Raw genomic sequence first — 27,880 nt, 5'->3', positions numbered from 1 at the left:
TTCAACTCAAACTTCTCAATCAGCAAACACGTAGTTACGGGCAAGATTTATGGCGCCGTTTAGAATTAATAACAAATATCCTGCGGAAGTGAAATTCATTTGGATTTCCAATGTTTGGCAGCGCAACCAAAGTTTCCCACACAATAACTCTCACCAGAACTACAGAATTTCGTCTTGGATGTCACCAATACATGAAATTGCAGATTGGTGCGGCTCATCGGAACAAAGTTGCACACGAAATGTGGTTCCTGCTTGTTTTTCTCCCCTGAATGCAGCCAAGAAGAAAAGAAATGATATGCCTGCACGGTTATTTGTTTTACAAAATCAGAAATGTGCCACTTTTGCTGGAGGGAAAGAACAAGCTTCGTTTCCAGCTACAAAACATCTGCTTACGACTACTCGTCCTGCCATTTCCTGAACAACAATCCCCCTAAAACTAAAGCATGTTATCTTGGTTCAACTCGCAGCACAGTGTCCTTATAGAACTTAGGAGGAAAATTGAGCAATCGGCCACTGCTTTAGTCGCAGGTTTCCGTGCCGCCGTGCGCCGTCGGGACCTCCCCCGGGGCAAGTGGGTCACCGTCAAATCCCAATGGCTGGTGAAAACAGCCAGTAGGAGCCTCCATTTCCTGCACAGAATGAGGGGAGCTCGCCTCCCTGTACTTTTCATGGAATATAAAATGTTATGGATCCTCTTACCAGCTTTCAATAGGACAGATTTAAACTTCAACAGCATGAAAGTGCAGTGCATACTCCTTCAGCTGTTTTCCTTGCACCATTTCAAAAAAATAACTCAACTTATCCCTCTGTGTGTGTGTGTTTAGTAGGATTGCTCCAAATTTTAAATCTATTGAATTGTGTCCTCTTCACATCGTAGCAACAAAGCTGAAGATATTTTTCAAACTACTTTCTCCCTCGCCTTTGTTTTGATCTAACCCATCTCGTGCCTGACCCCCACTCTGATGAAAACTCGTCCCACACCTCGGCGCAACAAAAGCCTGCTCGCCCCGGAATGGACGCTGAGTCCCCTGGTGGTCTCTGCCAACACTTTCCACCGCAGCCGCCTCTGCTTGGTGATGAGCCACGAGCCTTTTATCACCTCCAGCTCGGCTTTGAAAATAATCAAATTTCCATTTCTCTCCTCCGTGTTCCTCTCCTGACTGGTTCCAGATGGTGGGACAGTACCGCTCCATAGACGAATGAGGAGGAGCGGAGGCATGTCATTGCTTACAGAAATGGGTGCTGGTCTTAATTGCTTGTGGTCGGGCCAGGCCTTCGTGTTTTGTGAGCCGGCAGGTAAACACGGCTGCAGGACACGAGTGGAAACAGAAAACGGTTACTGAACCAAGTCAAATAAAGACATTATTATCAGGAGTGGCTGACTTGTAGTTATTAAGGAGCGGTGGTTCCAGTCGTGTATGAGTCAGCTGTTTAAAATCAAATGGGCTCAGTGAAAAACAACCTTTTTCATGAAGGAAAGTATCACGGGTCCAAACACAGATATCGATAGAGGGGAAATTAATGTGGATTTTTTGGATCAACTGAAATAAAAAGAAATGAAAGACTTCTCTCCGGGACCTACAGTTCAGAGAGAGAGAGAGAGAGAGAGAGAGAGAGAGAGAGAGAGAGAGAGAGAGAGAGAGAGACTACCAGAGATCTATTGCCCCAACAGCGACACAGCAACAACCCAAGAGGACAAGTAAGTTAATAAGAAAAGTGGTGTAGAGAGGGCAGGAGCACAGGGAACTGAAGAGGCTGACCCCTGTCCACCAGCACAGCATGTCGAGACATGGAAGGTGGAAGAAGAAGACTTGCCATGATTGAACTAAACAAGCTATTTTCATTTAGTATACAGGCCCTAGGTATTTGGATATTACAAACCTATAGTTCATGTAAAACAGTCGAGATGGAACAATAACTTTATACAAAGCCAGTAGTGGGGTGGGTGGTTCAATAGAGGGCGACAAACTCCATTTCTACTCCACTCTCTTGTTCACTGGTATTTCCACGGCCTGGGTGGAGACCTGCATGTGCTTCCAATGTAAAAGGATTCACACATTTGAGATAAAGACTGTTTTTCCAGTTGATTTAAACACGTTGCTACAACTCCTCTCTCATTGCTACGACATATTTGCAAGATATTCTGGACCTGAAGCGATTTTCCCTTTTTCTGAGTTCACTGGCCTTCAGGTCTCTGAGCAGGTGATGCGTCCCACCTCAATCATCCAGCAACATTTTCATTTCCACCCTTCATCCTTGCTTATCTCGATAGGAAGGGAAAACACGAGTTTCTCTCACGACTGCTCCACCCGTCCTAGTTCCTCTCCGTTTGTTTTTTTCCCCCAGCATTCCTTCACACCAACTCCATCTCTTCTCTCCCTCAGACGAGAGGTTAGCTGACCTTTAGGAGGGTGGCAACATTTTAAACTGATGTTGCAAACAAACCGAGCCACCGCGAAGGGAAGTACCATACGGATGACACTCAGATTGGCAAAAGCTGCGTTTTCTCACCACTCTGACGCACAGAGACATAAATGCATGTGATTGCACTTACACCTCCTCGTATTAATACACACAAACACACAGTCTGTTCAGCTTCTTCACCCATCTCACTGACAGTTTCCCTCTCTTGCAGTTCTGGGAACCGTAAGTCACAGTGTCTGGCCACAATTTTCATTTCAGGCAAAGATCGGCAAGGGCGGAGAATTATTTTCCCATTAGCCTTGAGTTCTGTCAAAACACAGTATCTGGTGTCCGCGGACACAAGTTAATAGCAGCTCAGAACCGAGAGGCACTTCGCATTTGTTCAGAGGAACAAAAGACAATTATTCAGTCTGAAAACGTCTCCTCTGAAGAAGGCTTATTTTACACGACATGTTCCACTATCTCTCACAGCAGGAAAGAAACACTCACACGCGGTTTTTCAGACTCTACCAACTCTTATGTCTAGCGTGGGATCGATACACGTTCTTTGCCCGAGCTTTAGGGACACTGCTCTGGTGGGTGATTGTTTTTACAGGCAGCAACAACGTTTGGCTAATAAGCACATCTGATCACTTATGCCGAGCATAAACCACAGACTCCAGGGGGAAATCTGCAAATTGCAGCTGCGTAAATACATTTTGTTTTCAGTGTGAACCAGAGAAGAGAGAACTTTGGGCCTTTTTGTTTCTCTGAAATGACCATCAGAGGGCGACTATACAACTAGGTACTTCTCACATCAGTCAAGTTTATGATGATAAAGCACTGTGTCCATTGGGTGCGGGTCGATGTGACCCTGCACTCCTTCAAAACTTATGGTTTTGAATAAAAACCAAGAGGGCTTTGGACAAAATGCCAAACTTGAGGCTTCAAACCGGCAGCTCCCAAACCAATGACTGACGTCACAGGTTTCCACGGAGCCCTGGTGTTTTCAACTGGTGCCAGTATTCATCCTACCCACCACTCAGATGTATTATGTGACCCAATGGACTAAACTAGTTTTATTATAATTACAATGCAACACAAAACTCTCCATCTTGACCAGTTAAACCAGTAAAATGCTGCATATCCACCGACGCTTCAGTATTAGTAAAATATGAATGTTTGCTGTAGATAAATCAAGCACATTTGGCAGATTATTTCAGTCGGACTTTAACTGGTAATGATGGATCTGCACACTTCTAGATGCAAAGCATAAAAACGTCAGAGAAGCTCCACCGCAAACTGACCGAGAACATTCCCCATCATCCTGCGATGAATGCTTCGGCAATTGCAAAACACACAGGGCATGAAAAATATAGCACAAGCTGGGAACGCCAGCTTCCATGGGAGTCGTAACTGGTGAAATTTGGAGAGTGGGAGCAGAGCAATATTTAAAAATGACTAGGTGGTGATTATATGTTGGTTTGAGAGGAGGTTTCATGGGGTTTATTGCTAGACTATTTCACTTTAATGGTTGTTTCCTCTGTTTTCACTGGTCTTTCTACCTTTTTCTGCAAATATTTTAATCCATCCAGATCATGCAAGGTTTACACGTATGGATAATATATATATATATATTTATATGACTACTATCTCAGGAGGCTTAATGTGTTACACAGTCGCACTGTAAAATATGCCACTCAGGGAGAAAATACGATCCTCCCTTTTCCTTCTGTCCAGATTTTTCTGCGGTGGAGTATTTACGAGGCCTAATAAGGACTACGACTCTGTCTACTAGGAGTTTAGATAACAGACGCTCTGCAATAAATCAGCACAATTTAAAGCCCACATCTCAGAATGGTGTATTCAAGGTAAACTCCCACTTGCTGCACATAAAGAAGGTAAATTCATGTCAGCTGATGCAAGAGATTAATAACTTTTTGATAAACAATGCAACTTTGAGTCTTCATAGTTTGGAGACATTTCCGTGGCGGCGCTGCTCTTGCACGGTAGCAGCAGAGTGTTTGGACACATGGCCTCGAGTCGTCGGGGCTGCAGCTGCGGGATCAGGAGACACATTCTCTCCGAGCTGCATAAACACTTCCTGTTCAGTAGGTGAGAACGGCGAGACGGAGGGAAATAAAAACAGATCGCCAGGAGACATTAACAGCGTAAGAAATGCATAAAGTCTGACAGAAGCATCTCTTGCACATGGGTCATGCACTTCCCTGGAGTTTGCAGGTTCGATTCTGCAGCCGGGGCTCGAAGCAAACCAAACTTTTGAGAAAGTCCCATCCTCTGTTACAGCAACTGGCTTTGTCTCCAGTATCTTAAAAGTATATTAATCTATAGCAAAGGACGCTTTCATTTACAAAACTTGGCCTGGACTTTTGTCATAAATACAGACTTTTTCATGAGAATTTAATGAGGGGATCCATATCACTCATGTCTGTACAGTAAATGTGAGGCTCCAACCAGACGCCACTTTGGAAGACGACAGCTAGACGTTGACACCTATATCCAGTCATTATGCTAAGCCAACCAACTGTGGTGTCAATCCCCTGAAAGTAAACACACATTTTGCAAAATGTCAAATTATTCCTTTAAAAAAGGTCAAACACACCATCTGTTTGGATGTGTGTTCAACAACTGCATTCACGGTGCACAGAGGCAAGTTGTTTCAGGCAACAATAATCACATACTATGAATAAACAATTGACAGCCTGAATAGCATTATAAGGAGCTGTAGTGATATTCTGCCGCCGCCTTCTTTTTACCTACACGTTAAAACTGTCTTTTGTGGGGCCTAAACCGGGCCCGAACTCAGACTTCACGTAAGCAGCTGCAGCTAGCCAGCTACCATCAGGCCTTTAGACACAAACGCAAAATACGCTCAAAACCTCAAAAGACAGTGCATGTGTGTGTCTTTTAAAACTATGGATACAACAGCATGCTGACGATGGAGTAGAGTTCCAAAAGAAATGTGAAAGGCATGGTATTCAACTAAATGTGACCATAAAGTTTCAAGATCCAAATCAAATCCTTGGGCACCTCTAACACTGTTTGCTTTAGTAACTCATCTACAGTGGAAAAAACCTCTTGCAGTCCAAGAAAAACAAAACAAACATCGCCCCCAAAATGCACAAGTGCATCTTGGGAAATGTGCTGTTTGGTCCAGACTTCAAGCCAAATGGATAATAACAGCAACAACCTTCCAACAAGCAGGTACAACTCAAGTCAAGGATCCCGATGCTCTCGATTTCATCTTTCTTGGCTTTTTCAACATCCTCAAAACAGTCTTATGCATTTTTCCACTGCGCTGCTGTATAGCACCTAATAACAAACAGCCCATACCATGATTTTGCTGATGCCAACGGTCCTTTCAGACCACCGAGGACCACCGTGGCTGTGCATTTCGAGCTTTGCGGTCATCGAAAACAATCAGCGAGTTAATTATTCGACTCATTTTTCCTCGTGCGTGAGCTCCTCTGACCACGTTTCCTCCTAATTAAGAGTTTTCTCACTGAGAAAGTAAAAACAGGATAATCTTAAACAGAAATCTAAGGCTGGGGGTTTGAAACGGCTGCAATCAGCAACAGGAAATCATACAAAGATTTCCTGTTGCTGATTGCTTTGTATTGTTTGTATTGTTTTCTCCATACAAACAAAAAACATCTTGAATTTATTTTCCACATCTTCTACTTGCACCAAAGCTTGTCTGCTTTCGCAAATCAGTCAATAGAGCAGCTATTAAAACACATTTCCACTTAAGGAGAGGTGAAGGAACCTTGGGCATGCGTGACCTTGTAATAAATCCTCGGTGGGTGTGAAGCAGGGATTCCCAAACGTTTCCTGGCAGGTGCGCACTTGGATTCAATCAGATCAAATTATGCCGAGAGGTTAAAGAGGCAAAACTCGGGGCTGAAAACAGTCACATCTGCATGTTCTAGGTGGAAGCTATACCAACAAAAAAAGTTGCATAAAAGCCCAAATTTTCCATCTGACTCGTTTCTCAGAACCAATGCGCTGCCAGAAAGTTTGAAACTGATTTTTACTCGGGTTTCCATCGTGTTTAAGTAGACTTGCTGAAACGAATGACCTCAACACTGAATCCTTTTCTTCCTCAAACACAAACATGTCTAAGAAGTTTCCTTCCAGTTAGTGGTGTTTAATTCAAACAAGATGCCGCACCAAGGGTTTATCCCTAGAACTATGCCGTTTGGTCTTTGGGATCTGCAGAGTTCCCAGCACTGGGATCTGTGAAAAAAATCTTCTGAAACAATGGGATGTCCGTGTGCCATCCCAATCTTCCTGTGCATTGCTCCAAGAATTCAAAAACCAGAGAAAGAGAAAATGGAAATATTTTCCACTTAGGATGCTGCAACTGCACAAGAAGTTAAGGAAAACCCAAACTGGAAGCATTGTACTGCAGTGGATTGCACCCATACAAAGTTGGTGGCCGAGCTCCCGCTGTGCCAGGGTCCGGGCATCGCTTACCTTTGTGCGTGCTGTGCTGCTGCAGGGTGGAAGTATCACAGAGCTCTGAGGAGTTTGGGACAGACGGACGCTGAACGGCAGCTCTGCCCGGGCTTGGCTTTTATCTGCAGGTGGGTGGAGCCGCTTGAGCAGAGAGAGAGAGAGAAGAGAAGCACTGGATCAGTACATGCATGAGAGAGGAGGGAGGGAGGGAAACGGGGATCTGTGCGAGGAGAAGGAAACCACTACATGTTTGCAGCATTTGAGGTCATCGCAGACAGAAGCAAAACCGGGGAGGGGGGGGAACGGAAACCCAATCAGCTGCACGACGATATATCACCTGGAGGAAGATTCTTGTTTGACTTGGACCTCTCTCTGCATTCTTTGCATGCGGAAAGATTTAAAAAGGCATGGTCTCACTTTGGTTAGCCAGCGCTGGCTGGGGTCAACAGCGAGCTGAGAGGAGGGGTTCTACTTTCTGACTACAACAGGGCGCACACAGTGGTTGACAGCAAATTCACAACTAGGCTAATTTTTCTGAGGACAAAATCAAATTTCTCAGATGCTGTCACTCATTATTTGATTATTTGCCGACCTCAGCATGTTGACATACTCGCGTTGACAATACTCGCATGTTCCCCATCTCGGTTCTGTATACAAACAATTGCAAATTGACACTAAACCTTAGTTTAACTGAGATGAATGCAGTTTTGCTGGAATTGGGTCAGTTTTAAGCAACACTAGGCGAATTTACCAAAAACACGACAACCCACAGATCAACCCATGTGTCGTCAACATCGGCATGGCTGTTTAGCAATGCATCCACTAGAGGGCAGCTCAGAATGGAGAGCAAACTTGGCTGTGATAATAAAAGCGCCTGGTGGTCTGTGAGGCCATTAAATAAATCACGACATCCCATGATTTGCGGTGGTACTGCTATCCGTCCATATCCGTTAGCTTTAAAACGTGCAAACAGTCAAAATGAACACAGACTACTGAGAGAAGGCTCTGTCAGTTTTCATATGCATACTTTGAGCATAAATGAGGCTTAAACGGTTTGTCTTGTAGAGAAAAAAACCAAGGATGTGTCGAGTGGAGCTCTGACTGGGTTAAGTGAGTGGGACAACACAAACACACTGAACAGAGGATATTTCCTATGATCCCCTGGCCTCTATCCACCAAACTCTGTTCAGAATTCCTTCTATTTTAAAAGTTTTCCTCGCTAAATATTTGAGATTATTGCTGGTTTTGACTGTTTTAACTGATCTGCAGTTCGGCATTACTGAAACCGTGAGTCAGTCAATTCTCACAGGAGATCGTACCCGCTCACTAAAGTGACCTATGGAGCAAGAGCCGACGTTCAGGGTGAGGAGTGGGAAAGAAAGAGGACGCCATTCGTTCTATTCCAAGTCAGTGAACCATCAAACCAATTCTGAAGCTGCAGTTTTTAAGGTAAAGGAGTCGCAAAGTGTCAAACAAAATCTAAATGTTGATGAAAACAACACGAGGGATGAGCTGGAAATGATGCTCGGGCCTGCTTGGGTTGCATCTGCATTCCTGTGCGACTCTACGCCAGAGTTCTTGGTGTGAAACGTCAAAGACATGTAGCTTTTGTCCAAATTATTCACTGTGCTGAAGGAACCAGCCAAGGAAGGGGGGGGGGGGGGGGGGGGCATTTACACTCTGAACAGCTGGTTTACATCAGATGAATTATTCCTTGTGTTCTTTCTGTTTGTGTTGCTGTTCAACTTCTTCCTTGTGCAGGAATTGTGTATAAAGAAAACAGCTCGGTTTACCGTCCCGACTCATTTTACCGTCGGCGTCTTCGAGCTGAAATTCAGTGACTAATTTGTCTTTTAAGCAATTCACGACGTTCATAGTTATGACTTCACCGACGTCTTAAATTGCTGAGATAAACAGACATTTGGACAGATCTCCTTTGCCAGACTAAAAAAAAAAAAAACGTTTCTCTTCTCTCCAATGGACAGACTTCTCGGTTTTCCCAGCGTACACAAACTCATCTGCTTGGAAACGGTGACCTCATCCCCGTCTGCGTGTTCACGTAGATATTAACCTGCTCCAATCTCGCAGCCAAATTACCGCCTCCACATGAAACGCACTGGCAGTAACTCGCAGTTCTCCCCGTTTCCTGTTCTTCAATCAGCTCGCTTTTCATCTTGGGATTGGCGGCTCCCAGTCATGACTAATGCAAACAGGTGGATGCGCCGTCTCAACAGCACTGTGTGTGTTTCTAATTTCGTACTAATCACAAAGACTCCTGCAGGGTATTCACAGTCTTTCCCTGAAGTTTTACACGATACACAGATGTCACTCTCGAAACCAAAAAATCAGGACCTGTCTAAATTTTGCAACCGCTTCTGTGTGATTGACGGTAATTTGACTACACCAGTCTCCATGAATATGATTTGGCAGGAACTAGATATATTGCGGTCCAAATTCAAAACTACACTGAGATGCATTCGAAGGGACATTGGAACAAAATATTTTAAATTTATTTTCCCGGCACAGGTTTTCTTTTTTTAAATCTGTTTTTTAAAGCCCATAAAAGTAAGCTATATTGGTTTATATTGATTTATCAGATCAAGGACAACTTGATGTTTAAAAACATTTGTCTACCGATGTGGTTTTTAATTCGACACATTTAACTTTGGCGTCGATGTTGACGGGACCTCAACTTTTTCCAAAGTGCTCAGGAAATAATTTAGCAGGACAGGACAATTAGATCCACTGTGGAAAACCCTAAAGCTTGTTAATTAAAGTTTGTGCTGGTATGCTGTGGCTGAAACAGAAGGTGTGCAATGTTTACTGCGACCACTGACTTGGCAAACTGAACATTTTTATAGGGACTCTGAGGGCATACATTTACATTTTATCTGATCCATCTCATGTTAGATTTACAGATGGAAAACAACAACTTTCCATTTCTACGTATTTTAAATGGTCGACCTGGGTTGTGCTGCAGGCAGTGAACACCCCGCGACGTGCCAAACATTCAAGATTCAGACCTGAGAAACTACACAGCAACACACTTTCTCACTGCACCTCCGAGTCCTCATCCATCATCCAGGCCCTGACTGTGACTCACTCTAAAACCTTGTGGAGAGATGCGAGCTCTCCAGCATTTTGCAAATCTTCATACATCAAACTCAAGCGGAGGAATTTACTTTTGTTACATCTTCAGAAATGTGACACCTTTGAACTTCCCTACCATCCATTTTCTAGATAAACAATCTACCTGGCAAGATTTGGTCTCAAACAGACATTAACTACATGATGTCATTTCATGGAAACCGTGCAATCTAAATACCAGTTATAGCTGTGGGGTAAGAGGGCTAATGGCCTCCATGCAATGAGGCAGAACTGTGTATACGTTCCCAGTCACAACATGCATTAAGGGCTGCAGCAGCTTCCTCACGGCCAAACATGCAAACCCACTGCTGGAAGCAGTTACTTCATGCGGTGACGAGCTCTTTGCTCTCTCGCGACCACCTCTGAATTTTTCTGTCTGGCCGTTAATCCGCTCGTCTCGGAGCCGGGCCTGCGACTTCAGATGTTCCTCTCCATCTTTGGTGGATGATTTGGAGAATTTGGCGGTGGGACAGCGAGCGGATACAAAAAGGTTTTTTGGAGAGGACGGTCTTCATGCCTTCGTTGAGACTTTTTAAGAGAAAATCATTTAGCCCTCTGTGGAGCTCCCAGCTGTGTCTTAACTGCAGCTGGCGCACGCAGCGGTGCAGTGAGACTTAAAGACGGCTCAACTGGTGGAACAGCCTGAAGCACGCAACACTTCCAATTAAGCCCGAAGTGTTCACCGTGGGCATTAAACCCTTTTACGTACTGCAGTCTTTTATGAGAGGAATAGTCTCACTTTTGAGTGAACTACATGGGGATATTGTGGCAGTTGTTTTCTCAGACAAAGGTCTGAGAAAACAACACTGACATGTTTCATGTTGATCGTTTATTAGCATTCTTTTTAAGCTATGGTTTTTGACCACAAAATAAAGACAGCATTTGACCTTTTTCAGACATGAACTCCAGAAAAAGACAGAACAGAGTTCATCTTTCACATGTCAAGATTGTCCACTTCAAATGCGTTCACAACATGAAATCGTTTGAGAACACTCAGGTGTGGGGCCGACCATGAAGTTGGAGCAGGAACTGGAACATAGACTGGCATCTGAAGCGGAGTGTGAACCAGAACTGGACCTTGGCAGATGGCCTGAGGACAAGGAGGAGCCGTCTAGACCTCGCTGCGGAGGAACCAGGAACAGGGGCTGGAGCAGGCGACCTTAGAAAAACTGTCAGCCAGGAACCCAGAGCTGTGAGCACAAAACTGGAGGGATACACAAATGAAGGAAGTCAATTTCATAGAAAAACGAGGCCTACAAAATAAAACCCCAAACTAAAACAGATAACTACCTGTGTCATGACTGCCTAATCGCTTAGTAGACAACATTGTCAGACTGTCACAGCCGTCCCAAATAAATTCTGAAAACGCACCATAAATCTGCCACACACAAACCTGTAATATCTAATGGCAAACATGCAGACAAGAAAAAGGCCAACTGTAGTAGCCTTCCAAATCGAAAATACCTTGTAGCTCAGAATCACTGCAGCTGAAGCTACTGCTGCTTTTCCATGGGCAAAATATAAGGTAGAAACACGGGGGGGGGGGTTATTCTGCAGAAATGCATGGTTACCTTTTTGTAAGTCCCTAACAAAATGCCAAACCCTGTGAAAATAAATAAATTGCCCAGAAAGTCAAATATTTTCATTATTAGGTCACAGCATGTGAGCCGGTCACTGTTCCACGCCACGTGGGACCGCTTGCGCTAACATAATACTGGTCGTGCCACTTAGTGTTGGGAAAACAAAAACGTGCCAGGTATTCATTTTGACACAGTCGTATGTTGTCTCCGTGAATTCAGAGCAATTACGGGGGTAAACCGAAGCACGCTAGTTCCGTGTGATATCACAGGAAGAGGATCGTTAGCTGCCCACGCCTTCTGCCAACATTTCCTGTGGTCATTAAGCGGACGTGTCCTACACCTCCTTTCCTGCTTGGTTAGTGTCATTTCACGGGGAAACATGTCAACATGTGGGATGTGGTGTGGACGACAGATCTTTTCCTATTTCCCCGACTATGATGCAATCGTCTGCAGATTTTAAAATCAACTTGCTGGATGAAGTGAACGGTTGGATGAGTATAATTTAATACACGGCTACATCGTTGGATATGATTAGATTGTCAAGTGTTTCCATGTGGGCTCTTAATAAGTTGTTGGCACGGCCATTTTTCTAGGTCATTCAGAGTTTTCTTTGAGTCATGGACGACATGCAGCAAAGGGCCGGGTCAGAATCAAACCTGTGGCCAATCTAGCATGGGCCTCCCAATAGAGTCAAGCCTTCAATCCATCCATTAATTGAATGGATGGATGCATAGTGGTAAACATTGGTGCATCAGCTTGAATATATTGACTTTTACATCAACCCAACCCAATATTTCCCCCAATATTGGGTTATTTCTCTAGCTAGCAGATTACGAAGACTACTGGACAATTACGAAGACTACTGGATGAAAGACCACGAAAGTGAAGAATTCGTTAAACATTGGAGCAGATCCGAATCAGGAGGAGTAATCCAGAAACATCCTTTACCACTTTCTTTAACATTGTGAAACTTCACATAGTCGTAGCCCAAACGACATCGAGATTCTTCCCTCAGATACGACAAACTTCCTCCATAGTCACAGAAGACGTGACCCAACCGTTTCCTCTCGAGTGAGCTCCACTTCATTCTGCTGCTGTCTCGGCGTCAATAGAGCTTTTGTGCACACTTTTATGTGCAATGCGTTTCTGGGCAGCCGTGTAATGGCTCGCATACAACGGGATTCAAGTAATTGCTGAATGAGGAAGGTGAATATGATCCATTGCTGTTTAACTTTTCTGCCCCTCTGCAGCCTGTACTGAAATTACAATCATCACCAGGTTACTGAATATTTGATACATGCTGGAGGCTTTGATGACTGAACATGTGGAATACATATAATTGCAATTAAAGGCAACCAATTAAAAACTAAACAAGAAACTAAACTTATCTGGACTACTGTCCTCATAATCTAATAGCCACACTGCAGATAAATATATTTTTCCACAGCACATGGACACAGTTATAAAACTTTGTCAACTCTGCTGTCATCCGACTCTGAGCACTCCACCTCCAGCGGCCTTGGACACCAAGGTAAACTCTGTCCGTCAGGATTACTGCACGTACACGAGAGAACACCGCAGCTTTAGGAGCGACTCCCTCTCAGATGTTTTATTTATTTAGCTGAAAGGTTCGAGCCAAACCCTTCGGTTTGCGTTTCATACCTCTGCTGCCCTTGGAACGGGGGCCAGACATGTGTGGACTGGCAACCCCCGGCGCTCAACGACGTTGGGAAGCAAATTAAATCGATTTGAGGTGGATCCAAAAGGGGGTGGGGGGGGGTCTGCTCCCTGCTCGGAAAGATGCAGAGTCATTGCAAGTTTTAATCTGGTACGCCAAAGTCTGGGCCCGCTGGGTTCGGGACAAATAAAGTGAAGGAGGTGAGTAGTGAGTAACGTGTGGACTCAAGAATTAGGCTGGGACAAGAACTCATGTTCAGGGGACTGTATAAATATTAACTTTGAAAACAAGTGTTAAAGTTTCTATTCTCACACTCGAATACCCTGAATACGTCTAAAAAATAAGATTAATGACACAAGTCTTATTTGTACTTAGAAGCTTTGACTCACTGAAAATACAGTGTATTGCCTACATGCCATATATAAAACATATATGTTTTACACTTGTATAAAATACTGAGTAGCCCTGCTTCTATAATCTGGGATGAGTTTGAAATACCTCAATTTTTTCATACCACTGAATTGTCCTGTATGACCTTCTCCACGTTAAAGAAATAATCTTATTCAAACCATCATTTAGACACAACAAAGATATCTAACAAAAATAGAATCATTACTGTGGAATCAGAGGAACAAGTACTCCCAAAAACTAACGTAAAACAACCCAAAGGACTTAAAATGACATTACTATAATTGTCAGACTATTTTGGCGCACGTGTGAATATAAGCTCATGTTTTTCCTCTGGAGTCAGACACTGAGCCAAACTCTTGCCTCGTTTCCACGAAACCCGACCGTCGGAGCTGTCCGCACTAATTTAAAGAACCATTTTCACCCCCCTATCCTGCAGGTCAAGCTGCAGTTGCTGGGTAGTTTCTAATTCACCGCGCACACTAAATGCTTTGAACTGTGAAAAGCACCGGGCCGCAGGTATTCTGGCCGCATGTTGTGAAATAGTTCATGAAGAGTTTTCAGGTACATTTGTCCGGTGACGCTGAACAGAAATAGTTTTGTTTCGATGGAGGCGAGAAATTCCTTCCCGCTTGTGTGTTAGACGAAAACCACAAAGCCCCGTTTTATTTCTGCACTTGGCGAAATATTTGCACCAATATCTTCAAATCAACCTCACTTTTACAACTCGCCAACCAGACCAGGACGCTGCGCTCGCCAGAGACTGAATGTTGATCCCAGACTCTGTCTTTCACAGGATTTACACACAGACGTTCACACACACACACACAAGTCGACCTCTATCCAAAGTTTCTCATTAAGACAAGCAGGCCATGAAACTAGGGGCACTCTGGGTTGAGTGGGTCTTTGTTTGTGTGAGTGGATGTAGCAGTGAGAGAGTTAGAGAGAGTGGGAGAGAGTGTATGAAAGAGTGAGACAGTGTGAGAGAGTGAGTGAATCAGAGTAAGAGAGTGTGAGAGATAGTGTGTGAGAGTAAGAGTCAGTGTACGAATGAGTGAGAGAATCAGACAGTGTGAGAGACAGTGTGAGAGAGAGTGAGAGTGTACGAATGAGTGAGCCAGTGTGATAGAGTGAGTGAATCAGAGTGAGAGAGTGAGTGTGTGAGAGACAGTGTGTGAGAGTCAGTTAAAGAGTGTGAGTGTGTGAATGTCAGAGTGAGTAGGTGTGTGTCTCTGTGTATGTGTACAAGCATTTATCTTTGTGCGTCTCTGTGTGCGCATCCAGAAACAGCAAAACTTAGTCAGACTGGAAAACAGCAGAAGCAGACCGTGTAAATAATTCCCAGCATTCCTCTGGAGGAGACAAGTAAACTGACCCAAGCCCTGTTCTGCCACACAGGAGAGGTTTCTGGATTAGTTACAGTAAATGTAAAAAAAGTTTTACTTTTACAACCTTCAAATTGCATTAAAGATGAAATTTAGCAAATCCCAGACGTATTTTCTTTCCTGTTATATCTGATCCCTGCTTATTTCAATTAGCAGGATAAACTAACGTTATTACATCTGACTCAGGATTCACAGCAATTTGAGACTCTTTTGAAATTTTTTACAAAATATATTGCTTGTATTACTTAAGTTAATTTGGATAACTTCGCCCATCTGGAGGCACTGGAGATCTAGTTTCAAATTTAAAAAGTCATGTTGAAATGTCAGATCATTAAAAATCAATTCTGTGCTGCAAAGATAAACAGAGTTACACAACAGAATTACTTTTAAAAACACTGGATTTCTCAAGTTATGTTAAGTGTGTTTACACAGCCTACAGCTTCACGGTCAGAGTAAATCTAAAATTCTAACTCTCATATCATGTTAGTGAGGCCTTTGATTTCTTGTGAAAGTAAACAACACTCAAAGTACTCTGTCTGCACTCCGTATAGTGAGAGAAAAATACTCAAAACTCCAGCACTGGTACGAGTAACTCAAGCAGGATGCAAGTAACTGAAGACGGGTATGAAATGAGCACTCTCCTTTCCAAGCAAATACTTTCCACAGGTATTTTATGTAAGGTTGATTCAAAGACATTACACTGGTATTTACTGCCTCTAGGAAATAGCCACATGGCTGAGTACTACACGTAATAGTGCTCACTTTAAATATTATACGCAGCCACTGTATTAAAACCAATAAACTGGTTTCAAACACAGCCAGAGACAAACCGTTCAGGTTTAAACATGTTTAATAGACTTAAAATCAATCTAATAACAATTTTTGCAAAAAAAAGCTAACCCATCCAATAGAACTTCAAAACAAGCCACAGACATGAACGTGTTTTCACATCTTCTCAACTCTGTGCACTAATGTTGTACATCACCACCAGTCACATAAATAGACGCCGCTGCTGCACTGTCCTCAACACTTCACTGCATAAAGTACATGTGGATTCAAAGAGCGGGTATAGATGTGAGAATGGTGAGAGTGTGAGAAAGATGGAGTCAAAACAGAGACGGGACAATAATAAGAAGGGAGCCAGACCCCGAGAAGGGAAATGACAGGCAGGGGGCTACAGCTGGGCTTTGCAGTGGGTCTGCGTCTCCTCAGCAGCTCCTCACTCTACGGGCCCTGTTTGTCCAGCTTTGACTGCCTGAGCGCTCGCTCTCTTCCTTTGCCAGGAGGACGAGTTATTATTGGCCGAGGGAGGGAAGGCGCTCGCAGAGAGATTACACACAGGCCGCGTTGACAGAAAGAAACGTCGCCGCTGAAGAATTCACGATGGATTTTTTTAATGCAAGTGATAAATCTGAGAGGCTACAAGTTTCACTACCTGACTTTGGATAATATACTTTATATGGGGCAACATTATAGCTTACGAGGCCTGAAAGTAAAGTAAAGTCAGGGCCTGTCCCAGCCTGGATCCACCATTGTGCATCTTTAAAAGGCAGATGTGAAACTATTCGAATTTTCAGAGGAGAATAAGTCAATTAAGAAAATGTTCAAACTCCTCTGTCAACAACATTGCATGACGAGAAGGCCAAATAGTTCCCTAAAGTCAAATCAAGCTGCACAAACTAAAATCGGCTCCAGTTGCCTTAATATGCCTGATTTACTCATCTGAGAAATCAAAGAAAATGTTCAGACTTCTTCCCTGACCCACACTGCATCCACCAAGTTTCCCTACCAATCGCTTCTGTAGCTTCTCTGTGGAATCCATCTTAAAGACATGCAAACCACCAATCAATAGACAGGAATAAAAATAGAGCCATGGAGCAAAACGGTTCCCAAAACACAAAAACTACAAAACACTTAATCTGTTATAAAAATGTGAAATGTGCACATGCACATCAGCCTTGAAATAAACATTAAAGATTCACTCTTCTGAGTTTTGACTCTCTGCGCTCCTGCAAATCGGTCTCATGAAATCCATGCTGGCCTTCAGTTACAATCTTTTAAATAAATCACATCAACAGACACCAATTATTGAGCATTTAAATTAAAAGGAGAGAAGACTAACAATATCTGAATTCAAACAAAGCTTTTCCAAAATGCCACATCTGACAAATAAAAATAACACTGTAGATTTGATGGTTTCGAAAATGGATCACACATGTATCCCAACCTGTGCCAGACACGTTACACGTGTTTGTAACGTGTCTGGCACACGTCCCCTTGTACAGTAGATTGAAGTAATCCTGCGTGTGAGAATTCACGCTCACTTTGATCGGAGCGAACTCGGCGGCTGAGGCAGAGCAGGCCGACGGACTAATTGACTGCAGGTGGACGGCGAGGGCAGTTTGCCTCCTTTTTTGGGCTACTGGTATTTATAGCATTTTTCACATGAGCTGCTCGAAAAAATATGCTGGACTGCGGTGGATGTCTGTCAGGGTGCAGCCTGTGCTGCGCTCGGACCACCCAAACCAAAAATGCTGGCATTTCGGCGCCAAGGTGGGAGATCGGCGCCATCGCACAGAACTCTCTCACCTGAATAATTTGGTTAGATAAAGTTCGATGAGAAGAGGGACACTCATTTCTGTAGAGTACATATGAATCCCCAGAGAGCAGTGGCCAAGTGGCATACAACTGAAAAACACGAGGAAACCTACTGTCCAGTGTTTTTTAAAGCATAGCTTATAGCATGCGTTTCATCCACATGTAAACTGCATGTTCGGTCACTGAAAGCAGCTTTTGCAAAACTCAGTCCACGGTGAAAGTTTTAAAGACAAATGTTTGGCTTGGAAAAACTTTTTGAAACAAGATAAACTACTATTACTTATAATTTTCAGGCTCTCGATTAGCCACCATGGCTTTACAGCAAAGGGTTATATTATCTTCTGTTGCTTTTACATGCTCTCGACAGCGGTTTTTAGACAAGTTAGTTTAATTCAAATTCCTTTTTGAACCAATGACGTGAAGGTTAATATCCCTTTGGCATTTAACTGGCTAACCAGAAGTTATATCATCAGTTGTGCATCTCTGAGTCTTTCAGCTTTTCAATCCCTCTGCTAAGGCGGGCCCACCAGTCTGATCAGTGCCGGGAGAGTGGCCCTGACATCTTGGAGCCTAGTTGAAGCTTTTAAATAATATTGGAGGAAAAAAAATGCCTCATAAATCTTTTGGTTTGGTAACGCCACTGCAGCAAAGGACAAAGACCGAGAAAAACTGTCCCAACAGCCAATAAACTGTTGGGATTTACATGACCAAATATGGACAAAGGCCGTCCTCTCACCTCCTCATTCAAACTGCTCCCATCTGGATGACATTATTACAAAAGTACCACAAATGTGTTCTGTATTCCACAAGTTGTTAGCTTTTTAAAAAACACAAAAATGACCTAATGTCGACCTATGTCAATCCACAGCTGTTTAAGGTGCAATGTTTGTGTTTGTTATGTTTGTGGAAAAAGTCCTTTGACTAACCAATTTCCCTCTGGGGACAAGCAAACATCTTGAATCCATCCACTAGTACCTCTTAAGAAAAATTAACAAACATGTTATATCTAGTTTTAAGTGACAATCAATAAGGACCAAATAATAAATGTTGGTTGCTCAGTTTTATTTTTCCACTTGCATGCACAAAACACAATTCTTTGTTTATTTGTTCTAGATATTGATCTTAACTGATTTAACAGCAATATTATATATGAGACATACGATTCCTCATCCTCAAGACGCTTACAGGAAAATACATAAAGTGAAACAGTGAGTGAAATTGAAAGTCATCAATTTCTCTGCTGAGAGAGTGGCCTAAGTTTTTCCAAAAGTGATAATGACCTCATCTCCAATTATCTGCCTGACTGCACTCAGTCCCGGCTCCGCTTCTGATTAAAAACCCTAAAAACTGATGGTGTAATGCTGTAGCAAATGATTTTCTTAATGTGATAAGAACTTCACAGAAAGATCAGCAGAGATTCCCTGTGGATGGAGGCGTGTTTAACAAAAAGGGATTTAGGAGCTAGAGCAAAGCTTAAGATTGTTCACTATCCACAAATTCCCCTCGCGGACATGCAGGCATTGTCCGCATGTTTAGTCTAACCCATTTTATTTTTCAGTTTGGTTTCCGAAGACGTCCTTCCTCCCAGTCTTCTCCTTTCCTGGTAGATTCCAAAACAAAAAAGAAATTCAGTGCTCCCCCCCCCCCCCCTTACAAACTTGCATTTTTAATTAATCACTCCCATTATTTCACATCAGCCCGATGAATTTAACCAGGACTCTCTGGTGTCTGCGGCTACCTGTCCAATTTAAGAAACAACATTAAAGAACCATTTCCTCTCGTGAAGTGCTCTCTCGGTTTGGGATCAGAGTGCAGTTTGGCACGGGACCTGAGCGACAAGGATTCACACTCTGCCTCCGCACAGAGACCTGGACGCATTCCCCGTGGTTCTGCCTTTGCTGGACTTGGCACAAACATGGTTCACAGGCCTCACCTTCTCGGGTCTCGGCCCTGGCTCGGACTAACACGCTTTTACAGGGTTTTCCTTGGAAGGAGAGCGGGGACAGACGTGTTTCGGGGTCCAAGTTAAACAGGGAGACGTTACAGGGGAGGACAGATGGTCCGCGACGGCATGCAACTAAATAACACCAAGGACAGGCTGCTGCTGTGCTCTTTAACCTTGACACTTGTTTTAACAGATGTTAGCCCTCTACTGCATGAATTATACACGTCTTCCCCAACTGGGTCTATTGCACACATTCATCTATGCTTACAACGGAGGAAAGTATCAACAGGAACATAATCTTCACAAGAAATTCAATGATTAAATGTTTGTCGTTTTGCATTAAAATTAACTAAAGTGGACAGTTTAATTTGAAGGGTATTCAGCTGCAACATGCTACCTCACCACTAGATGTCACTATTCCACTCACTGAATCTTTAAGTTACATGAAAAGAAAATAATGTAAATGCACTTCAAATTTAAACATAAGTACAACACATTCTATTCATCTCGACCATAAGGTCTGAACCCAACTCCACCCACTGCATGATTCTGAAATGCGGAAGAATGGGCAGAGGACTACAGAGAAATTACCAAAATTTGGTTGAAATAGCTGGTTTCAACCTATAGAGGGCAGTCTCTATGAATATTTGCCATAAAGTGTTTTATCAAATGCCTTGGACCAAAATATCAATTTAGCCACTGAAAAAACACCACAACTCAATAACTATCTAAATTAGATGTAACTGATGTTACACATTTATTGCTTGAATATCACCATCTTCCACAACTGGTTCGGTCACATTCATCTATGCTTAAAAACCGCAGATATGGATAATGGACAACTCAATCACTGAGCAAAGTATCAATTGGACAATAATCTTCGTAATTTATCAATGCTCATAACAATAACCCATGCAGGGCCTGATGTCACATCTTCACCCCCGACAATAGTTCAAATTAATTATTATTAAAATAGAGTGTTAATTTCTCACTCTGGAATAAATGCTAATAACAAATGTTTGTTGTTTTGGATGAAAATAACTTAAGTGGCCAATTTCATTTAAACAGTCGTTTCAACGAAGCTTAAAGCCATAGTTCATAGAAGAATGGAAATTCAGTCTACTCACCACTGTGCCGATGGAGAGTTGGGTGAAGTGTTTGAGTCCAGGAAACACCTGTGGAGTTTCAGGGGTAAGCAGCGTTGCAGCCAAATCCAACACAATTAAAGTAAATGGTGACAGATTCTTCAAACAAAAAAAACTGAAAGAAACCCAACAACCCTCCAATAAACTGATGTGGTGCCCTCCAAGTGTCTGTAAATCCCAATATTCAAACTTGACTCAAAAGGCATCATTTACACCATGTTTTTATCCTAAATGTCAGTTAGCGGAATTAGCGAAGCTAGAAAAATAAGTAATTCTACCACGCCCTGCGAGCACCCTTGTGTGCAGTGTGTGCAATGTGCGATAGTGACCCCAGACGAGGATAAGAGCGGACATTCAGACTAATAACATGGTGTAAATGACGCCTTCTGAGTCGAATATGAATGTCGGGACTCACGGACACTTGGATGACCACACAGGAGCAATGAAGGTCAAGCCGTGGTAACTCCCTTTTGTTTTAATGAATGAAGAAACTGTCAACAAATTACATCAATTGTATTGAAATTGGCTGCAACACCGTTTACCCCTGAAGCTCCAAGAGTGTTTCCTGGACTCAAACACTTCACCCACCCCTCCATCAACACAGTGGTGAGTAGATAATCAGTGAATCTTCATTTTTCGATGATCCCTTTAAGGGTCAAAAGAACATGTTTTGTGAGCAAATATTTTAATTTGTAAAGTAGATACGGCTATCGTGTAAGTTGTTGAGTTAAACATGCAACATTTAAAGTTGCATGAAAAGAGAATGTAAATTTACCTCGAATTTCTACATAAGTACCGTTTAAGTTTATTTTCAACCTAAGGTCTGAGCTCAACTCCACCCACTGCATGATTCTGGAAAATGCCAAAAAATACTAAAAAAAATTGCCAAAATGTAGTAGAAATAGATAGTTTCAACCTCTAGAAGGTAGCCTCATGAACATTTACCATATAAATTAAAGTTTTAATCAAACTTTCTAAAGGTTGATTTGAATCAAAAACAACAACAACAAATCCACTATGAATTACTTTTCAGATGTTAGTCCTCTACTGCATGAATTATACTCCGTCCTCCACAAATGGAGCAATGCCTGCAAGCTACTTCAGGCAGACAACTTGAGCTGTGCTGCTCCAATCGTTCACATACATCATGTGACATACCTCACTCTCCACATCCATCCATAATACATACCTACCTCATCAGGTCGTCTATTTAAGCAGAGACAAATTTCCCATCATCCCCTTTACTTGCACTGCTTCTTCAGTATTATTCCCAGTTGCTTCAGCCCCTCCTCCACTGCAGCATCCACCTGTAGGCTCTGACAGGGGGTTACAAGTATGACAAATTACTTTAGTGGCAAATTTAAACAACAGTTAATCTACTTATTATTCAAACGTTCATTTTTACAAAGCCTAAAGACATAGTTCACAGAAGAATGAAAATTAAGTCATCATCTACTCACCCCTGTGCCGATGGAGAAGAGGGTGAAGTGTTTGAGTCCACTAAACACTTCTGGAGTTTCAGGGATAAACAGCGCTGCAGCCAAATCAAATACAATTCAAGTAATTGGTGACAGATTCTTCAAAAATAAACTGAAATAAATGTGACACACCTCCATACTGCTGATGTGGAGTCATCCAAGTGTCTGTAAATCCCAACATTCAAACTCGAAACGGAATCATTGACATCATGTTTTTAGTCTAAATGTCTGTTAGAGGAAGAAGTCATTCTACCAAGCAGCCTTCAAGCACCCTTGTGTGCAGTGTGTGAATGTGACCCCAGAAGAGGATAAGAGCAGATATTCAGGCTAAAAACATGGTGTCGTTTTAACAAAGCTTAAAAGGCATGGTTCACAGAAAAATAGGTAATTTTCTACTCACCACTTTGCTGGCAGAAGGGCTGGGTGAAGTGTTAACTTGACTGTAGGCTATGGTGGCATCCGCTCCTGATGGTGGATCCTGATTGTGGACTATGATTACAACAAGACAATAATCCATAGATTAATTTATGCTACAAAGTGTTTATTCTAATCAATGCTGCAATACCCTTATCTTGCTGATGTTCTCCTTTACATCTCTCCAATTTTAGACCCATATCAAACCTGTCCTTCACTTCCAAAATCCTTGAATAAGCAGCAGCTAATTACTCACATAGTAATGTTTTGTTGGAAGACTTTCAGTCAGGATTTAGAATCCATTACAGCACAGAAACACCACTAATACAAGTTACCAATGACCATTTCATATCATCCGATAATGGACTTGTCTCTTTCCGTAATCTTGGATCTTAGTGCAGCATTTGACAAAATAGATCATACGATTCTGCTACAGAGACTGGCACAACCTGTAGGAATTAAAGCAAAGGCATTAGGCTGGTTTAAATCACATTCAGATGATTTTTAAATTGTTCAGTTTAACAATTACTCCTTCATGCACAGTCAAGTTAATCATGGAGTACCACAAGGTTCTGTCCTTGGACCGATACTCTTCACCTTATGTAAGCTCCCTTCAGGAAACATCATCAGAGAGCACCACATTCCATTGTTTCACAGACGACACCCAGCTTTACATCACTTAGTACAAGTTCAGGAATGGCTCCAGAACACCAAGGCCTCGATGACCAACAACTTCTTCTATTGTCTGGACCTATGGATCATTCACATCTCTAGCATTTGGCAAAGTACCAATTGGATAATCTTAATTTATCAATGCTCATAACAATTACCCATGCAGGGCCTGATGTCACATCTTCACCCCCCCCCCCAAACAGTAGTCCCTACTTCTTAATATAAATCAATTAAAAACAGAACTTTAATTTCTCACATTTGAAAAGCTGCAACTATTAAATGTTTGTTTATTTGCATGACAATTTAATTTACAATGAATCTACTTTTTTTAAACAAAGCTTAAAGAGTGTACTTCAAAGAAACATTAAGATTCACTCTTTATCTACTGCCCACTATAATAAAGGAGGGGTGGGTTATTCAAGTGTCTGCAAGCCCCGGTATTCAAATAAGACTCAAACGGCATCTTTTACACCATGTTTTTAGCCTAAACGTCTTTGAGAACCCTTGTGTGCAGTGTGTGCAGTGTGAGAAAGTGACCCCAGAAGAGGAGAACAGCAGACATTCAGGCTAAAACACGGTGTAAATGACGCCATTCCAAGTGAAAATAAGGTAAATGTACCTCTATATTCCACAAAAGTACAGTACATCCAGTTTAATTTCAACCTAAGGTCTGACCTCAACTCCACCCACTGCATGAAGTCTGGAAAATACTCAAAACCGAGAAATTTGCCAAAATGTGGTTTAAATAGATGGTTTCAACCTATAGAGGGCAGCCTCACGAACATTTACCATAAAAAAGTCTAAATCAAATATTTTTAATCAATTCATAAATTTAAACCTTAATCAAACACCACAACTAAATAACTATAAATTAGTTTTCAGATGTTAGTCCTCTACTGCATGAATTATACACAGTCTTCCAACAATGGAGCGAAGCCTGCGAGCTACTTCAGGCAGACAACTCAAGCTGCGCTGCTCCAACATGTGACATAATTCACTCTCCACATCCATCCATAATACATACCTACCTAATCAGATGGTCTATTCAAGCAGGGAGAAACTTCCCATCATCCCCTTTACTTGCACTGCTGCTGCAGTATTGCTCCCAGTTGCTTCAGCCCTTCCTCCACCGCAGCATCCACCTGTAGGCTCTGACAGGGGGTTACAAGTATGAAAAATTACTTTAGTGGTAAATTTGAAGAACAATTAATCTACTTATTATTCAAACATTCATTTCAACGAAGCCTAAAGACATAGTTCACAGAAGAATGAAAATTCAATCATCTACTCACCCCTGTGCCGATGGAGAAGAGGGTGAAGTGTTTGAGTCCACTAAACACTTCTGGAGTTTCAGGGATAAGCAGCGCTGCAGCCAAATCAAATACAAATTCAAGTAGTTGGTGACAGATTCTTCAAAAAAAAAACTGAAAATGTGACACACCTCCATACTGCCGATGTGGAGTGATCCGAGTGTCTGTAAATCCCAACATTAGAACTAGATTTGAAACGGCATCATTTACACCATGTTTTTATCCTAAATGTCTGTTAGCGAAAGAAGTCATTCTACCAAGCACCCTTGTGTGCAGTGTGTGTATGTGACCCCAGAGGAGGATAAGAGCAGATATTCAGGCTAAAAACATGGTGTCGTTTTTAAGAAGCTTAAAAAGGGATGGTTAAGAGTAAAATATTTAAAAAAAAAAAAACATTTTCTACTCACCACTTTGCAGACAGACAGCTTGGCGAAGTGTTAACTTGATTGTGGACTTGGGTGGGATCCGATCTTGATGGTGGATCCTGTTCGTGGTGGCTGCTGATCGTGGACTGTGATTACAACAAGACAGTAATCCATCAATTAATTTCTGCTTCAAATTATTTATTCTAATCAATGTTGCAATACCCTTATCTTGCTAATGTTCTCCTTTACATGTCTCCAATTTCAGACCCATATCAAACCTTCCCTTCATTTCCAAAATTCTTGAATAAGCAGCAGCTAACTAGGTGTGATTACTCACATAGTAATGTTTTGTTGGAAGACTTTCAGTCAGGATTTAGAATCCATTACAGCACAGAAATGCCACTAATAGAAGTTACCAGTGACCTTTTCATCAGCATCAGATAATGGACTTGTTTCTTTCCGTAGTCTTGGATCTTAGTGCAGCATTTGACACCATAGATCATAAGATCTGCTACAGAGACTGGAACAACCTGTAGGAATAAAGGCAAAAGGCATTAGGCAAGTTTAAATCACATTCAGATTTTTGGATTATTAATTATTACTTTATTAATTCTAACATGACTCCTTCATGCACAGTCAAGTTAATCATGGAGTACCACAAGGTTCTGTCCTTGAACCGATACTCTTCACCTTATATGTAGGCTCCCTTCAGGCATCATCATCATCAGAGAGCACCACATACACTTCCATTGTTTCACAGACGACACCCAGCTTTACACATCTATGAAGCCTGATGAATCTGATCACTTAGTACAAGTTCAGGAATGGCTCAATAACACCAAGGCCTGAATCACCAAGAACTTCTAAAGGTCTGAACCCCGCCTCTGCATGATTCTAAATAATGCTACAAACTGGGAAGGGGACTGAAGAAAAAGTATCAATAATTCAGTTGAAATAGAGACTGCCTTCTAAAAGATTGAAACTTTGCACATTTACCTTAAATTTTTGTTAATCAAATCAAAATTTCAATCAGGTACAAATTTAGATATGTTTTCAAACAACTAAATAACTGTTTAAATTAGTTTTACAGATTCTAGCCCTCTATGGCGTGAATAACAGTCTTCCACAACTGGCTCTTTTCCACCAATTCATATATGCTTAAAATGGCAGATATGGATCATTGACATCTTTAACATAGAGCAAAGTATAAATTGGACAATAATCTTCATTTATCAATGCTCATAACAATTACCCATGCAGGGCCTGATGTCCCATCTTCACCCCCCAACAGTAGTTCCAACTTTTAAATAAAAAAACATCTAAATTAATCAAACAGAACTTAAACTTCACATTTGAAAAGCTGCAACGGTTAAATGTTTGTTGTTTTGCATAAGAAATTACCTAAGTGGCCAATTTAGTTTATAGTTAATCTAATTATCATTTAAACAGTTTTAACGCATCCTAAAGACATAGTTCACAGAAGAATAACAATTCATTCATCATCTACTCACCACTGTGCCGATGGAGAGGTGGGTGAAGTGTTTGAGTCCAGGAAACACCTGTGGAGTTTCAGGGGTAAGCAGCGTTGCAGCCAAATCCAACACAATTAAAGTAAATGGTGACAGATTCTTCAAACAAAAAAAACTGAAAGAAACCCAACAACCCTCCAATAAACTGATGTGGTGCCCCCCAAGTGTCTGAAAATCCCAATATTCAAACTTGACTCAAAAGGCATCATTTACACCATGTTTTTATCCTAAATGTCAGTTAGCGGAAATAGCGAAGCTAGAAAAATAAGTTATTCTACCACGCCCTACAAGGACCCTTGTGTGCAGTGTGTTCATGTGCGAAAGTGACCCCAGACGAGGATAAGAGCGGACATTCAGACTAATAACATGGTGTAAATGACGCCTTCTGAGTCGAATATGAATGTCGGGACTCACGGACACTTGGATGACCACACAGGAGCAATGAAGGTCAAGCCGTGGTTTCTCCCTTTTGTTTTAATGAATGAAGAAACTGTCACCAAATTACATCAATTGTATTGAAATTGACTGCAACACCGTTTACCCCTGAAGCTCCAAGAGTGTTTCCTGGACTCAAACCCTTCACCCACCCCTCCGTCAACACAGTGGTGAGTAGATATTGATTGAATCCTCATTTTTCTGTGAACTATCCCTTCAAAAAAGGTCAAAAGTACTTCATATTGTGTGAAAATATTAAAATTTATAAAGTAATTACTGCTGTCATGTAAGTAGATAACATGCATTATTTAAAGTAGCATGAAGATAATGCTAAAAACTGGGCAGGGGCCTGAATAGAAATTAACCAAAATTTAGTTGAAATAGCTGGTATCAACCTGTAGAGGGCAGTCTCTATGCACATGTACCATAAAAAAAAGGGTGTACATCAATTTTTGTATACCAAAATTTTTACATAAATTAAATGACTAAATTTGTTTTCAGATGAAGTTTAATTCTAATATTCCTAGAATTACTTTTACATTCTTTAACCCTAACCCTTTAATATATGAAACTATACATTATTAGGTCACTGACAGAGTAGCTTCTATGCCGGTCTATTTAATAAATAGGAAAAATATTGAGGTCATTTCAGAAGTGCCCAAAAACAGAGGGAGGTTCAAACCAGCCACAAGGCCAAAGACACAAGCAATTTGTACATAATCCATTACCCACAATTCCCTGGGCCAGGATCCCGGCTGTCTGCTTGGACCGGGTGCGTAAACAAGATCTGATTTCTAAAATTGACGTACTTGAGGTAACAATCCCATGCCTGGACTCTCGCAAGGCAGTTCAGAGCTCCAGGTTTGGCAAACACGAGCAGAGAAACTTGGAGCCACGAAGGAGAACGGG

General features: G+C 41.9%; 1 protein-coding gene across 2 annotated transcripts in view; it reads right to left on the bottom strand.

Moving 5' to 3' along the window:
- col8a1b (collagen, type VIII, alpha 1b) overlaps positions 1-22,340 on the bottom strand; it is a 30,083-nt gene extending 7,743 nt beyond the window's left edge. The window contains exons 1-3 of one of the 2 annotated variants that reach the window (XM_062380709.1): positions 22,229-22,340; positions 21,958-22,084; positions 6,901-7,023 (exon numbers count right to left, since the gene is read on the bottom strand). The gene's annotated coding sequence lies outside the window, so the exon portion shown is untranslated. Of the gene's footprint in view, positions 1-6,900; positions 7,895-21,957; positions 22,085-22,228 lie in introns of those variants that run through there. The other variant, XM_062380710.1, reaches the window with a different exon arrangement.
- Positions 22,341-27,880: the final 5,540 nt, after the last annotated feature.

The sequence above is a fragment of the Platichthys flesus genome, chromosome 22 (genome assembly GCF_949316205.1).
Source record: "Platichthys flesus chromosome 22, fPlaFle2.1, whole genome shotgun sequence".
NCBI lineage: Eukaryota > Metazoa > Chordata > Actinopteri > Pleuronectiformes > Pleuronectidae > Platichthys > Platichthys flesus.
The sequence above is the reverse complement of the archived record's forward strand: the minus strand, read 5'-3'. Positions and strand labels throughout refer to the sequence as shown.